Source organism: Nicotiana attenuata, chromosome 6, assembly GCF_001879085.1.
Source record: "Nicotiana attenuata strain UT chromosome 6, NIATTr2, whole genome shotgun sequence".
Lineage (NCBI taxonomy): Eukaryota > Viridiplantae > Streptophyta > Magnoliopsida > Solanales > Solanaceae > Nicotiana > Nicotiana attenuata.
The window spans coordinates 6,017,240-6,033,551 of NC_031994.1; positions in this window are offsets into that span (position 1 = coordinate 6,017,240).

Below are 16,312 nucleotides of genomic sequence, written 5' to 3' on the forward strand. Positions count from 1 at the left end.
ATCTATTATCCTGCGGACTTCTTCGTCACTACCTTAGAACCTTCTCATTATTATTTACAACCTAGCAAATTTAGTTTACAGTTGTTTATTTATTTACTTGCAATCATAGTTAGTTGAAATACCATCAACTATTGTTTACAACGTTTGAGGAAGTTGAATATAAAGAATTTAGTGATTCCAACAAAGGTAATTGATAGGTTAATTCTCTGTGGGATTCGACTCCGGACTTGTAAACCGGATTATATTTGCAACGACCGTATTGTCCTTTTTATAAGTGACCAACAATATCTCACAATTTCATGAAAAGAATTCGTGTAAGATGAAAATTTGGATAACCAAATCAGGATGTCCGAAATATAGTAATTTATTGCAAACCGTAATAAATTTCACACACCAATTAATGACATCACAGAAGAGAATCGATATTTAGCTTAAAGTATATATATTTATATGTATATCGCTTCATGTTTTACTCGTGCTTCATGGATTTCGATGTAAAATGTAAATTAACTCGTGGTGTTTTTATGTGTAGGAATCATCCGGAAGCAATTGGGGGTGAAAGGTGCGAGATTAGAGCCAAAACGGAGAAAAAAATGGAAAATGTCGAATTCCAGTGCCACATGCAGCGCCCCACGCCACCTGTGGCGCCGTGTGCAGAATACTCAGCAAGCCAGCGCCAGGGCCAGGGCCGCACGCTGCCCTAGACGCCAGTGACGGGAATTTCTCCAATTTTGCCCAGGACAAGGTTATTTCGGCCCTAGACCTACCCAACGGGTATAAAAGCAAGAATAAGCCTATTTTGAGGGGGGGGGGGGCATTTTGAAGGAAGAATACACACGAGAAACATTTGGGAGCAAGGATACCCCAGTTTTCTTCATCTTTTATTATTTGTATTTTCAATTATCCCACAATTATGAAATTTTTTGATACATTCATGAGTGGCTAAAACCCATAGTTCTGGGGTTGTGATTTAGCCATGAATATTGTTGTTTAACATTGACTTAACCTTAATTACAATTCATCAATATATGGTTGTTTCTTCAATTCTGTGATTAATTGCTTAATTGTCTGGCGAGCAGTTAGGTTATATTTACTATCTATGCTATGCTTGGTAAAGCCATGTTTAGATTAGAGAAGAATTAAAGAGAGCACGATCTTAACTCTGGGGGGGGGGGGGGGATTTGTGGTTAGGATAGGAATATACCTAGTCACTGTTCTTAATTAAATATCATAATCGTAATTCATTCTTAATAGATTGATTTCATAGGAATATAGGCGTTGATCTATTTTGAATAGGCGAGTAGTACTTCGGGAGAAGGATACGAGAGCAATTATTCGATTAATTAGAAACCGTGAGTGAATTGTATGAAAGGGAGAGTTAATTATAACACAATAGGATTGGTGAACCGATCACAACCCTGGAATATTTGTCTCTACTGAATACATATCAACCATTTTGCTGCTTGATAATTTAGTTATTAGTTATAATTATTGTTTAGTATAATCACACTTTTGAACTTGAATTGGCTCGACTGAATAATAATCTTGGTAAATTTAGTGGGTAGTTAATACAAGTCTTAGTGTGTTCGACACTAGACTTATCATTTTATTACTTGTACGACCACGTATACTTGCGTGTGCATTTAGGAGCAACAAGTTTTTGGCCCGTTGCCGGGGACTTGAATATTGACTATTTTCTAGTTTTTGCTTTAATTGTTTATTTCGTCAAGCCTAATGTTACTTGATTGTTGCTCTGTTGTAACGACCCGACCGGTCGTTTTGAGCATTTACACTTTGCTCGGTTGTTTGAGGGCATGAGTAGCCCCGTATGATGTATTATGACTTATGTGAATCGTCAGTTTTGGTTTTCAGGTTATTCGGAATTGAATAGGAAGAATGATTCTTAGCTAGAAGCTTTAAATTTGAAAGGTTTGACCAAGTTTTACTTTTTAGTATTTGACCTCAGATTGGATTTCTGATGATTCTGTTAGATCCTTTGGGTGATTTTGGACTTAGGAGCGCGTCCGAATTGTGATTTGGAGGTCCGCAGTAGAATTTGGCCTGTAATGGCGAAAGCTGAAATTTTGGAAAGTTTGACCGGCAGTGGACTTTTTGATATCGAGGTCGGATTTCAATTTCGGAAGTTGGAGCAGGTCCGTAATGTCAAATGTGACTTGTGTGCAAATTTGAGGTCAATCGGACGTGATTTGATAGGCTTCGGTATCGATTGTGGAAATTTGAAGTTTCAAAGTTCATAGATTTCGAGTTGAGGCGTGATTCGTCGTTTCGATGTTGTTATGTGTGTTTTGAGGCCTTGATTAGGCCCGTATTATGTTAAGGGACTTGTTGGTATGTTTGGACGTGGTCCTGAGGGGATCAGGTGAGTTTCGCAGGAGGTTCAGATCATTTTCATTTCATGTTGCATTACTGAGGATTTCTAGTTCTGGTATGACCGCACCTACAGCTGGTTTGCGCAGGTGCAATGGCCGCAAATGCGAGCCAAGCGTCAAAGATACGAGATTTTATTGAGGAGTGAAGCTCCGGAGGTGCGGAGGTATTTGCGCAGAAGCGCGACCGTAGATGCGGTCATGGCCATCGCAGAAGCGGCCTGTCTCGCAAATGCGAGCCCTGTTCCGCAAAAGCGAAGGTCGCAGATGCAGCCACTTATCCACAGATGCGAAAGTGCTCGGCAGAGTTATAAAAATCGAGGGTTTTGTTCTTTCTTCATATTTTGAGATGTGGGACTCGGGTTGAGGCAATTTTTGGAGAAAATTTCATCCCAAGGACTAGGGTAAGTGTTCTCTACTCAGTTTTTATTATATTTCATGAATCCATCTTCATTTTTAGCAATTGGTTGATTAATTGAAAGAGGAAATTGGGGGTTTTGGCCTAAAAATTTCATTATATGAATTTTTGAGTTTTGAACACCGATTTGGAGTCGGATTTGAGTTAAACTAGTATGGTTGGACTCGTAATTGAATGAGTTGTTGGATTTTGTGAGTTTTGTCGAGTTTCGAGGCGTGTGCCCGGGTGTGACTTTGGCCGGATTTGGGATTTGACTTAGGATTCAATCTTTATCAATTGTAATTGCTTCCTTGGGCTTTATCTGATGTATTTGAATTGCTTTTGGATAGTTTTGAGTCGTTTAGAGGTCGCTATGCGCGTGATGGCATTCTTGGGGCATCGCTTGGCTTGCTCTGTGTCGGAATTGACTTATTTAAGATAAGTAACTCTTCTAAACTTAGTGCTGAGGGTATAAAACCCCGAATTACGTGCTATGTGATTGATGTTAAGGTGATGCACATGCTTGATGACGGGTGTGTGGGCGTGCACCCTATGAGTTGTGACTTTGTTATGTCCAGGGTACTGGATAGTGGCCCTATTTTGTGATATCTGTGTTTTCACCATGTGATTAAGTAACTGAGCAGTCGATCATGCTAGATATCATGTTTAGGTTTTGTGCTGATATTGTTAGGACCCATAGTGGTCGTTTCTTGCTGTCATCTGACTGATTTCATTGATATTTCGTACTCATTCATATTCATGCATTCATATCGTATCACAGTCTCAGTTGTTGTTTATTGATACATCATATCATTGTTGTCGGTCTAGTTTCATGACATTGTAAGCCGGTGAGTGTGACTGGAGAGATTGATGGCTAAGTGAGGCCGAGGGCCTGAGTGAGAGTGATATTATGGGATCGTGCTACACACCGCAACATGTTATATTGATTACACTTTTGGGATCGTGCTGCGCACTGCAGCAATATAGCGGTTGGACTGAAGGAGCCCCTCCGGAGTTTGCACACCCCCAGTGAGCGCAGTCGACTATATATATGTATATGGATCGGTTTGCACGCCGCAACGAGCCTTATGGCTATATGTATATGGATCGGTTTGCACGCCGCAATGAGCCTTATGGCTATATATATAGATATGGATCGGGTTGCACGCCTCAACGAGTATTGTACAGTGTTGAGTGATTGAGTGTGATGAGTATTGAGCACGGTAAGAGATAATGTGAGACAGTGAGGTTGAGTACTCTGAGAGTTTGAGTACATGAGTTCATCACTGAGAGGCATTGCATTTGACATGCATACATATACATGCATAGAGATGCATTTCCTTTTGCTGCCCGGTTTTGGTGACATTCATGATTTTTAACTGTATCTTGACATGTAGGCATAGAGATGTACTTTCCTCATGCTATCTGAAAATGAAACATTTACCTGATGAAAAGTTTCTGGAAAAAAGTTACAGCTTTCAAAATTACTCATATTTTTGATGATTTAGGTAAAGGATTTGGATTTACACTGATATACTTGAAAAGCAGAACCGTTTCGGAAAAACTGTGAAAAGCTGAGTATTTTATCTCTGAGTTACTTCCTTATTTATATATGCTCTACACTGTTATCAACTGCTATTGGTTATTGGTGTTGGACCCGACCTATGTTCCAACTCGTCACTGCTTTCAACCTAACTTTAGGTTTGTTACTTTTTGAGTACATGGGGTCGGTTGTACTCATACTACACTTCCTGCACATTGCGCGCAGATTTCGGATGTCGATGTTTCCGTGTTCGACGGAAGCTGGATTGGAAGATGTACCTGCATCCCTGTGGTAGCTACCTCTTGTTCATGGTAGCCTTAGATCATAAAACTCTATTTATGTACTTTTCAAACAGAAGTGTATTTACTTCATTTCAACTTTGTAAACTCGAATCTTAGAAGCTCATGATTTGTACTACCAGTCCTTGGGCAATGTAATAGATCCAGATAATTTATTTATGTTTAATTGACTTATTAACATTATTGAGATTGGATAGTTATTAGTTGTCTTACCTAGTGGGTTGGGTTAGGTGCCATCACGACTAGTGGATTTGGGGTCGTGACATCTGCTCTCAGGAACTTTGATTGAATGCGAAGGGTCAGAAGTTAGGATATACTTTGAGGCTTTGACCCCGAACCTAACAGAACATTTCATAGGAGGTTGAAAGAAGCAAGGGACACAAATAATCTTCAAGCACTTGTTCAATTTCCTGTGAACATGGCAGAGGAGCAACATATGGCTGTTCAAGAGGTGGCGATGCCCAGCATTGCTAATGTTACCTCCAACATTGTGAAGCCCAGAATCACTGGGCAATTTGAGCTGAAATAGAGCATGATACAACTACTACATGCGAATGGGCAGTTTATGGGTCTTTCGCACGAGGATCCTGTCACACCTCCTTTGTTACACACCCACCCCGAAGGATAGTGTATAAGGGAGTTTTTCCAATTAAAGTGATATTATTCGAAATGGGATTATTTATCTATTCAGAGTCGCCACTTGGGATAGGTTTGGCTTTTGGTGTCCCAAGTCACCGGTTTATTTTGAATCCCAAATCGAGGAAATTTTCGACTTTCCAAGTGAACTCTGCAAACCAGAAATTCTTGAGTAAGGAATTCTGTTAACCCGAGGGAAGGTGTTAGGCACCCCCAGATTCCGTGGTTTTAGCACGGTCGCTTAAACTATCATAATTGGTCTATTACCTGATTTTAATACATGTTTCAATCTATAGTGCAATTTTAAGTTATTTACCGCTTTAAATTAATTTTTAAGGAATTTTGCAACGTTATTAAAACACGTCTCGAACCACGTCACATAAATGCACCCGTGATTTTTGACATATTTTAACACCGCTGAGATTTGGATTTGGGTCACATAAATGCGCACCCGAGTTTAGGAAGGTAGATTATTAAAGAACGCGCCTAAAGCGACTAACGTGTTATTAACTTTGCGAGAGGCCATGAAAATTCGCTAAATGGCACATCCCGATTTTTAAATATATTAATGAAGTAATTAAAAAGGGCCATGCAGTTTGTGATTTTATTTGGCGCGGCGCACCTCGTTTTCAATTTTAAAAGCCATCCTAAAAGAGACTATTATTTCTATTGGGATTGTCCCTAACAAAAAAAAAAAAAAAGAAAACTTAATTGATTGCCATTGTTAATTAATTTAAAAGCGTTCAAGGAAATTCTGGTTTGTCAAGCTGTCCGAAATTGAGTTTCCGAACAGATCCATGGCAAAGGTAAACAAAAAGAAAACTGGGCTTAGGCCCAAATCTGCATATTAACTGATTTAAAGGAGTCAATGATATTATGGCCTATTGCTATGTAACTGGGCCATATTAGGCAAATTTAATCGAAATGAAAGAAACAAATTCTTAATTATCTTCTATTAATAGGTTTTGAGCATAGATCAAAGGAACAAAAGAAATCATAACTAAACAATTTAAATCCAAAACAGCTCTAATCTATCTTAAGAAAAATGACATTAACCGTTTTTGAACATAACGTGTTTAAACCAAACAGGTTGTCAGATACTTAACAGTACCACATTATTAATGCGCGTAATTTGGGCCTGATTCCTGTTGATTTGGCCCATGAGCAAAACAATCTACAAACAAAAATCACCTAATAGTACTAAACCTTCGAATAAACGTGGCCTGCATATTAACACTGATCTTTCATGCACAAAATCCTATTAACACTTAAACAGGCTAATCATGAACAACCTCTTAACACATGATACTAACAGCGAAAGGCTTAATGCATTATAAGTCTAATAATGGAGTAAAATCATTCAAAACATGAAGGGAATCAAAGAAATGAACTGAAAATCCATCATATGAACCTAGTCCACTTCTGCCCATTATTACAAACCATCTATCCCAAACTAACATAGGCAGATATCACAGAAAATTACAGTGCAAATCAGAAGAAAAACAAATTGGATCCAAGTTCATGCTTCAACCCTTCAAATTGATTTATTCCTCAAAGTTTCGTCTCAAAATTAACAAGGTTACAAAGCTATGTACCTGGAAATTAAGGGCAAGTAAGAAGAGTGAATAATCACTAGCAGCAAACAGCAGGCAACAGCAGCTTAAAGTTAATCTCGAATCCTAGAAATGATATCAAACAAGCCCAGCAATTAACACAACCAGTACACAGCCAAAAGCCCAACTTGAATAGACCAGATTCAGCTCGAAAATAACTCCATGAACTTTTAAAACCTCAATTACTGAAAACCGGGAAAATTCAAGCCATTTTGGACCTTAGATAAGCTAGCAATTCGAATTAAGAGCTGGAACTCGAAATTATTGTAAGAAAACTTCAATTGAATAGTATTTTTTGGTGTTATTTTTTGGTTTCCAGAAAATCTCGGATCTAGAATGAACTCTCACCCTCTTAGATTACTAACTTTTGCTTTTGAATTTGAAATTCAAATTTTCAGACCTCCAAAACTTGTGCGTATTTTTTCAGATTCAAAAATTTATGAAACAAGGCAATGGGCATACCTTTTATAGGCAAAACTAGGGCTGCCTTCAGATTTCCTTTTACATTCTAGGTCCCTCTTTTATTTTCAGTTTTTAACTACTTAGTCCCTAGAATTTTTGACTTATTGCCGAAGTTATGTTGCTAAGAATTAAAAATACTGTTCAAGCCTCAACCTAGAAGCTTCTAGGGGCTTCTCAATTCAGTTGTTGAAGATTCCCTAAGTGTATTACCCCAATTACCCCCATCAACCCCTGAATTTTACTTTTGACAATTAGCCCACCTTCAACTCATGGGTCAAGTTGACCCAATCGTTTAACCCCAACTGGGCTGGCCTATTTTCCTTGGCTTTCAAACCCCCCCTGAAATTAACCCAATTCATAAGTCTCAACAGACCCATACCAAATTCAAACCCAGCAGTTCAAATCAGGTCCAAAAGTAAAAGAAAAGGGGCACTTAATACTACATCATTCAGTAATTAAAACTAACCTATGCCATTAACACTTACAAACTACAAATGACTTAAAATTTATACTTAATTAAACAAAGAAAGAAAAGGAGTGTGGAAAAGAAGAGTAACCAAACAGTCGACTAATCATGGACTGAACAACGATTTTCAAGCATGGAGAAACCTAAAACTAAATCAGAAACAAAAACAGGAAAGAAAAAGAAATACTAAGAAAAATAAGATACAAAATAAACTAAAATGAGCGAAGAGAAATACCTAGCAAACTGGCCAAAATCAAATCACGAGCATCGGCAAGATACCTTAAAATTTTGACTAAACAAACATTAACCGTGTGTTTTTTATGTGAAAACACACACCTAAGACCCATTAGAGTCAAAATCGTCAACAAAATCTCTTCCCGAATTTTAGGGTTAATTCGACTTGTAGATTCGTGGATCTTGGCTAAGATTTGGGGGAAAAAGAGTATGAATCTGTGATGTGGGGGTGGAGAAGATCCTACGGTGTAAATTTGGTGGGGATTGGGTGGTGGCGCCGCCGGACACGGCGGAGGCGGCGCTAGGGTTTGGGATTTTGGAGGAGTTCTGGTGAGATTTGAGGGAAGATGATGGTGTCATGGTCATGAGGGAGGTGAGAGGAGGCTCAGGTGTGAATTTGGGCATATTTAGTCGCCGGCCGCCGCCGTAGACGAATTCCGGCGGGCGGTGGGTGGTGGCGTTAAGGTTTCTGGTGAGAGATGGGATAGATGAGAGGGTAGGGGGTCCTGAGGGGGGTAGGATCGTTTGGACATATATATACTCACACACCCCAGCTTCTCAGCCGTTCGATCAAGTAAACCTCGACGGCTGAGATTTGTTGCAAGCAAAACGGGGTCGTTTAGGTTATGGGGGTGCTGGACCGGGTGCAAGGGTGATTTGGGCTAGTTTTTGGGCCTTTTGACCGGGTTTTCTTTGGGTCTGGGGGTATTGAATTAAAATGGCCCAACATCCAGCCTTCTCTTATTTTAAATCCTTCCCCTTTTTTATTTTTTTTCAAATTCTAATTTTCTTTTCCTTTCTAAATTAAAATAAAACCTGAATTAAATCTTATAACTAAATTAACCTATCAAAAATATTAATTACTCGAGCATAGTATTTACAAGAATTAATTAACTCCTAATTTAAAAGAAAACTAAGGAAAAATTAAAATTAAAAGTAAAAATGTAAAAAAGGACTATTTTTGTTATTTTCTTCTATTTTTGTAATGTTAATTAACTAACAGAACCAAAAATATTAAAATGAGGTCCTAAATGCAAGTATGCTATTTTTTGTATTTTTTATCAATTATATCACTTAAAAATGCACACAAAAATGCGAACAAACACAAAATCATGCAATTAATTCTCTAAGATTCAAATAATAAAAGAAAAATCCTAATTTTAAGAATTCTATAGGAATAATTCAAGCGAGGCAAAAATCACGTGCTCACAGCTGCCCTTCTTTGCTCGGAGACACGAAGGGTTTTCGGGCAAAGATAAATGAGCAATTATGAGGGATTTTTGCCTGCTTGGCACTCCATGAGAAGCATTTTTGAAACCATCTGACCGAACCCTGCTTCAGAGGTTGCCTACATATTCTTGGCTATAAAGGAATCAGGTCAGTGTAGTTCTGGAAGTATTGGTAGCTGGGACTACCAGGAGCTGTGATTTCACTGCTTTTGCTGCTGCTACTGCTTGCTAACCTTAAAGCTAAGCTAGCTATGCCTATCAACTATGAGTTACAAGATTCCTATCTATAATTCTCTTGAAGCTTGATCTTGAGTCTTAGCTGATTTTGCTGTGGACTCCGATCTGAATCTTGATGCTCGCAAGTTGTAGGTGTTCTTTCTTTCTTCAGCATTGGGTCAAAGCGGGATCGGCGGAGCTTGTGACTTCAATCGAGTTTTGGAGCAGTCCGCATCTCTGTTTACTTCAGCATTTTGAACTTACTTCTTTTTATTCTTTTTCTTCTTTTCTTTATTCTGGATTGAGACTCCTTCCTTTGGTCGTCTCGAACCCCTGTGCCTTAAGGTCAAACCTGTTCAGACATAAAAAACAAACAAACAAACGAAATTTTTCTGCCCCAGTTTTCACTAGGAAAATTTCGTGAGTTATTTGTGACAAAGTCTGAACTCATTCTCTCTCTTTTTTTCTTCTTTTTTTTTTCTTTTTTTTTCATTTCATTTTTAACGACTAGGGAATGGAAGCCCTAAACTCAGGGGTTGGAGCCCTAATGTTGGCTAAAGGGAAAACGCTCAACTCAGGGGTTGGAGCCCTAATGTTGGCTAAAAGGAAAACGCTCAACTCAGGGGTTGGAGCCCTAATGTTGGCTAAAGGAAAAAACGCTCAACTCAGGGGTTGGAGCCCTAATGTTGGCTAAAGGAAAAACGCCCAACTCAGGGATTGGAGCCCTAATGTTGGGTAAACCAAGTAACAGGTTGATATTGGGAATTCTAAACTATCCTTTTTGGGATTCTTTTATTATCTCTTTTTTTCTTTTTTTTTTTCATTTTTGATAAGATGCAGGAAAGAACTTGGAGGAAACTTCCCTTTTGCATTGATTATTTGCTGCAAAGTTGTTTCAGCACTTGCACGTTTCTTTTCTTTTGGCTGCACCTGCTTTTGCGCGGTTGCCTGGATTGCACCTGTTTCAATTTTCAAACAAAGAACAATTGTTAGTTTGAAACGGTGGTTGGTTTTGTGGCCTTGATTGCTTGATCCCGACCTATCTTCTGTTGAGAACCTCTGCTGCTTGCTGCTTTTGAAGATTCTTCTCTCTTTCAAACCGGATGGCTCATCTTTCAGGATTTCATGACAACTCGCCCGCGTGGGGCTCCGGACTTTCGCTTTATTCTGCCTTTAAAACTTTTGTCCTTGACCTTTTTTTTTGTTTGTTTTTCTCTTTTAATAACTTGATTTCAAAGATTCCGCCATCATGGCCAGTCGGGATTGACTTGATGCACCCGCTGAGGCTGGGTACTTTTCTTTAGCTTTTGTTAGGGAGAGCCCTGTAAAGCTAGTCCTGCCACCTTTTCTTTGTAATAGTTTCGGAATCGGCGTTAGACTGAAAGGGATTCAAGGAAAAAGTAAGCAAGAAGATGAATTTAAAGAGAAGCATCCCTTTCGGGGGGGAAGAGAAGGACTTATCTGGGGGTGCATACAAGCTTCAAATAAACATGACATGCTTCTTGGACTGGATGCCCGACCCGCACAAACTTCCCAACTTCTCTTAAACTCATTGACCCGTGTCTCAAAACCAGGGAACTTTTCCAGGACTCTTTCAGTGGTGGGAGATGTCTTCTCTTCGGCCGACGGCGCCCTTTGCGGGTTTTCGCCAATCGACCTCTCTCATTTCTCTTCTCACCGTCGCCCGATAGTGCTCTTTTCGAGTTTTCACTAAGCGGACTCTCTCATTTTCAATTTCTCTACTCACCGTCACCTTATGGTGCCCGTAGGTTTTCACTGATAAGACTCTCTCAATTTATTTCTCTCAATTTGACTGCATCAGATTCGAAGAATGATGTTTTCAATTCCCACGCCTTTGCCAATTGATCGGAAGGACTTGGACAAGGTTTTTGGGTAAAAAGGATCTTGGATGGAATTACAACTTTGGAACCGTTTTGGTGGGCTCATTGTCGAGCCATTATATCATCTGCCCCAGTTTCATTTTTTTTTTGGGGAATTGGGATTTTTGTTTTGGTGTGACTGAACCCCAGAGAGAGGCTACCTACGTATCCTTTCGGAATCAAGTCAGACGTAGTTCAGGGAAAACACTTTGTTTTGGTTTTTCTTTTGTTTTTCTTCTTTCTTTTTTTTCATTTTTTTGTTCTTTCTTTTGTTTTCTTTCTTTTTTTTTCTCTTTTTTTTTCAATATTACTTTCAGGTTCCAAAGAGGGCAATCAAAGAAGAGTAACCGGCTCAAATGGGTTCGCAAAGGGTTAATAGTGTTTGGATAGCGAGAAGGAAAGCCTTCGTCATCTCAATTGCACAAAAGTCAATCACCGCAGCAAGCCTAAACATAGTACCTTTTTAATGCATCCGCATTGACTGCTGCTTCGGGATCATTTCCTTCGATGTCTCCCAGATACAATGCTCCTCTTGGCAGTATTTTTCGGATGATATATGGACCCTTCCAATTAGGAGCAAACTTGCCTTTTGCTTCTTGATAATGTGGAAGAATGCGCCTTAACACAAGTTGTCCCACTTCAAAGTTCCTGGGTCGTACTTTCTTGTTATAAGCGCGGGCCGTTCTTTGTTGGTACAACTGCCCGTGACAGACCGCGGCCATCCGTTTTTCATCAATTAAAGACAACTGTTCCAGACGAGTCTTGACCCATTCACTATCGTCGATTTCTGCTTCAATGATGATCCGAAGAGAAGGGATTTCTACCTCTGCGGGTATAACAACCTCGGTTCCATAGACCAAAAGGTATGGGGTAGCTCCTACTGATGTGCGCACTGTGGTGCGATATCCTAGTAATGCAAAAGGTAACTTTTCATGCCATTGTCTGGAGCTCTGAATCATCTTTCTCAAAATCTTTTTGATGTTCTTGTTTGCTGCTTCAATGACACCATTGGCTTTAGGTTTATTCCCAAATTGTTCCAACTCTCGATTTATTTCCCTAGAAACCTCTTCTTCATCATATTCTGGTTCTTGGTTCATTATTTCACAGTTAGACAGCGTGTTTAGATCTGGGCATAAAGTCCGCAAGCATGTCATGTTATTTAAAGCCGCATTATTAGAACTGAAAAGAAGAAATGACAGCAAAATCAGAAAAAATGAACGATGAAATATTTGATTTCATTTTTTGGAATTTGAAGATAACAGGATTTTACATTTGGAAATTAAAAGACAAGAAACTAAAGAAAACACCCGATTTACATCCTGGAATAACTCGCAATGCAGAAAAAGTGGCAGGACAGGTCTACCGGGACTCCCGCCTGATTGGGAATGGCTTAGCCTTCCAATTCTGCAGCTTGGCATTTGGTCCCATATACAACACCTCAGCGGTGCTTGAGCCCTCTCCTGGCTGAACCATATGGGTTTCGTATAGTTTCTTTCTCATTGCCCCACATATCTCTTCAATCTCTTCGGCCGTAAAGGCCTCATCATCTTCCTCCTCACTGTATTTTGGCTTAACAAAGGTCTCGTACAGATGTGGCAGTGGCTGTGGCAAGACCCATCCCTCTTCCTTTCTCTCATCCGCCCACTCTACATCATCTGGGGTGGGGTGAAAACCTATCCCGAAGAATTTTTCAGTTGTTGGCAGGGTCACTGGTTCGGATATTCCTTGCAGAGCTTTTCCAAGTCCCTTCCCTGGCTTGAAACCATGTCTGATCATTTCTTGGCCACCATAATCGAGGCATTGGATAGGAAGGGTTGGGGACACGGGTTTCCTTCTTCATGCTGGTCCGCCACCACAATTTCGAATGCTTGGTAAACTATGTGTTCACTGCCTTCCCTCGCTTCGAGGCATGGGATAGATGGGTCCTGATAGATTGACTGGTCATCCTCTCCGCGAACCACGATCTCCTGATCCTCGTGTTCAAATTTCACCATTTGATGGAGGGTAGAGGGTACAGCTCCTGCAGCATGGATCCAAGGCCTTCCCAGAAGAAAATTGTAAGACGTGTCCATGTCTAACACTTGGAAAGTCATCTCGAAGTCCACCGGGCCAATGGTCAAGATTAGGTCAATTTCTCCAATGGTGTCTCTTTTGATACCGTCAAAGGCTCTCACACAGACATTGTTGGGACGAATCCTTCCAGTCCCGATTTCCATACGCTATAGTGTGGAGAGTGGGCAAATGTCTACTCCCGAACCTCCATCTACCATGACTCTCTTTACATAATATCCCTCACATTTGACGGTTAAGTGCAAGGCCTTGTTGTGAGCAGCTCCTTCTGGAGGCAAGTCATTTTTGCTGAATAGATTTGATTGACAGCAAAGAACCTTTCCGCCATTCTTTCAAGCTGTTCCACCGAGGTTTCAACTGGCACGTACGCTTCATTCAAAGTTTTCATTAAAACCTTTTGATTCTCAGAGGATTTCATCAGTAATGACAGCAACGACACTTGTTCAGGATGCTTTCGCAATTGATCGACCACCTCATAGTCGGCCATCTTTATCTTCTGAAAGAAGGCTTCTGCGTCTTCATAGGTTTCTTAGGCGGAAAACGCCTTCTGGTGGCATTGTTTACTTCTTCTATGTTTGAATATTTTTCAATAGGGGTATTTTCTGGAAGCTCTCGCAAGATCTCTTATCCTTTATACGTAACCACCGTCTGATGATAATTCCAAGATACTGCAGCAGGGTTCGTCATAGGCTTCTGTGGCACGCGTCCAATAACCACTGGCTCATTCAGCCGAGGTGGTTTGCATTCCCTTTTTCAACTCAAATTTCTTTGGAGTGTTCACAATCAGTTGCTTTTCGTGGCGGCCTCGCGGGATATAGAGGATCCCATTCTCGGGAGGTATTGCCTCTGTTCTTGTTTCAGCTTTCTTTTCTGGTTCTGTCTCGGTGACTTTGCTCTTCTTTTCCCCTTTCTCTTGCTTCGGGGTTACCTTTGGCTTTCTTTCCGCATCAGCGATAACAATTATAGCTTTTAATGCCGGATCAAATTCTCTGTCCACACAGATCATCCCGATCACTGGTCCATTATTGTGGGCCGGCAATGGATTGTTGGTCACATTTGGGACATCCTCATCCCTCAGTATGATTTTTCCTTGCTCTATTAGATGTTCCACTGCTCGTTTCAGTGTCCAACAGTCATTTGTATCATGGCCTTCTGCCCCTGAATGATAAGTGTCACACCTCCTGTTTACGCTATATCCGGGCATAAAGGGCGTAAAGGAGTTTTTCCAATTCAAGGACAATCGGAACGGGATTTAATTATTAAAATTTAGAGTCGCCACTTGGGAGATTTATGGTGTCCCAAGTCACCGGTTGAACCCCGATCCGAGGAAATTATGACTCTGTTAACAGTCCGCGAACCAGAAATCCGAGTAAGGAATTCTGTTAACCCGGGAGAAGGTGTTAGGCATTCCCGGGTTCCGTGGTTCTAGCACGGTCGCTCAACTATTGTATTTGATTTTATCTGATTTCAAAACATGTTCTAGCTCATGTGCTTTTATTAGTAAACCGCTTTTATTTTATATTTTTTTTTTAAGAATTGCAACGTCGTGAAGATACATCTCGAACCACGTCGCACCAGTGCACCCGTGATTGTTAACGTATTTTGACTTCGTTGAGATTTGGATTTTGGTCACATAAATGTGCACCCGAATTTAGGAATTTAATATTGTTAAGAACGCGCCTAAAGTGACTAACGTATTATTAATATTTGGGGAAGGACGTGAAACTCACTAAACGGCCTATCCCGGAGTTTAAGTATTTTTAGTATAACGTTTACCGAGGGCCTCGCCATTTGTTTGTTTTGTGTAACGAGGCTCATCTCGTTTTATTGTCTAAAGGCAAACCTAGAGTAGCTATAATTTTATTTATTTTTTCTCCTATAATGACTTAACTGATTATTGTTGCTAAATATACATTATCGGAGTCAGCCCAAAACAGGTGTGGGCACAAAGGCTTCGAGGTCAGGGCCTTGAAGCCAGCCCATAACACAGCATAGTGCCGCCCCTGTTAACACGAATCACTTAAGATTTGGGCCTCGTTACTAGCAGGAGACCAGACCAATTGGGAATGCCCTCAACGGTTTGGGCTTATGACTGGCCCAACAAATAGGTGGGCGGATACGCCTTGAGACTTCAAGTCTCAGATCCAACTTGATGCCCAATCTGAATGGGGTTACAATTTTAAACACTGAACCCCAAACAAACACCAGGGAACACGAATCTAACAAGTCAATCAAGTGCATTTGAAACGTGACACCAATACATGATGAACATTATGCATTCGATATGGTATTTGTACGTTCGGACAACTAATTATCTAATGAGTTAAGCACAAAGATATACTGAAATCCAAATGAAGCTAGATTATTCACAAATGTAATCACTAATTCTAATTCGAGCTACTGGACTACTAAACTAGAATAAATCATAATTTCCAGTCCAACTATATTGATTCCAATGTTTACAATTTAGTTACAGTGTATAGTTAGCCAAATCATAGAACATTGTTTTAAAATAATGAACGTGACAAGATGATGGAACTACAGCAGAAATGTCATTTTTATTTCATTGCCGGACAGGAGAATCTACATCGAGGTAGTCCAAATGTGTACCTGGATTTTGACAAAGTGAAAGGAGGAAATATTAGCAACAGCTCACACGCAGCAGATCAACAGATTATCAGTAGACACACAGCCCAGATTTAAGTGCAATTGAAACCCAATATTCAATTTCAAACCAAATAGCCTTAACGTACTCCAAGTCGACTCAAAAAATAGCAAACCAGCGTAGACCTCGACTTCCAACAATCAAACAGTATCGATTTCAGGAAGATCTATTCAATTAATCCACAAGATTTCAATAGAACAGTTGTTTGTATTTTT